This window comes from Neomonachus schauinslandi, chromosome 6 (assembly GCF_002201575.2).
Source record: "Neomonachus schauinslandi chromosome 6, ASM220157v2, whole genome shotgun sequence".
Lineage (NCBI taxonomy): Eukaryota > Metazoa > Chordata > Mammalia > Carnivora > Phocidae > Neomonachus > Neomonachus schauinslandi.
Genome location: NC_058408.1, coordinates 16,313,779 through 16,315,364, shown reverse-complemented (window position 1 = coordinate 16,315,364; position 1,586 = coordinate 16,313,779).

Genomic DNA, 1,586 nt, shown 5'->3' with positions numbered 1-1,586 from the left:
GTTTCATTTCTTTTTTTTGTTTAAGATGTTTTTATTTTATTTATTTATTTGACAGAGAGAGAGATAGCGAAGAGCAGGATCACAAGCAGGGGGAGTAGGAGAGGGAGATTCAGGCTTCCCACCGAGCAGGGAATATTTTTCAAGTAGCAATAAAGAGTAGCAGGACTGTCTTAAGCCAATTTGTTTTTTAATATGTATCTTTACTATTTAAGGAAGTTTGGGTTTGGGTTTTCTATCCTAGCAGCCAAAAGCATGCTCTCTGATTCTCAAGGTTCACTGGCTATCCCAGTATTTAACTATAAATAGTAATATGCACATTATTTAGGGAAGGCTTTCTGGATCTAAAATGCTGCTCTGCTACTGACATTGTTATGGTCTCACTCTGTTTGGCCAGCTGGTTCATTTCTGAAAACTTCCTTTTCAGATTTTAGAAGGAATTTTCCTGACTTCTTCAGTTAAATAATAATAATTGCATCACAATTCCAGACTTTAAGCTCTATTACAAAGCTATAATCATCAAGACAGTATGGTACTGGCACAAAAACAGACACATAGATCAATAGAACAGAATAGAGAGCCCAGAAATGGACCCTCAACTCTATGGTCAACTCATCTTCGACAAAGCAGGAAAGAATGTCCAATGGAAAAAAGACAGTCTCTTCAACAAATGATGTTGGGAAAATTGGACAGCCACATGCAGAAGAATGAAACTGGACCATTTCCTCACACCACACACAAAACTAGACTCCAAATGGTTGAAAGACCTAAATGTAAGACAGGAATCCATCAAAATCCTAAAGGAGAACACAGGCAGCAACCTCTTCGACCTCAGCAGCAGCAACTTCTTCCTAGACACATCGCCAAAGGCAAGGGAAGCAAGGGCAAAAATGGACTATTGGGACTTTAAGATAAAAAGCTTTTGCACAGCAAAAGAAACAGTCAACAAAATCAAAAGATAACCTACAGAATGGGAGAAGATATTTGCAAATGACATATCAGATAAAGGGCTAGTATCCAAAAACTATAAAGAACTTATCAAACTCAACACCCAAAGAACAAATGATCCAATCAAGAAATGGGCAGAAGACATGAACAGACATTTTTCCAAAGAAGACATCCAAATGGCCAACAGATACATGAAAAATGGTTCAACATCGCTCGGCATCAGGGAAATCCAAATCAAAACCTCAATGAGATACCACCTCACACCAGTCAGAATGGTCAAAATTAACAGGTCAGGAAATGACAGATGTTGGTGGGGATGCAGAGAAAGGGGAACCCTCCTACACTGTTGATAGGAATGCAAGCTGGTGCAGCCACTCTGGGAATGCAAGCTGGTGCAGCTACAATGTCAAAAAGTTGAAAATAGAGCTACCATACAACCCAGCAATTGCACTACTGGGTATTTACCCCAAAGATACAGATGTAGGGATCCATAGGGGTACATGCACCCTGATGTTTATAGCAGCAATGTCCACAATAGCCAAACTATGGAAGGAGCCAAGATGTCCATTGAGATGAATGGATAAAGAAGATGTCCACACACACACACACACACACACACACACACACACACACACACACAC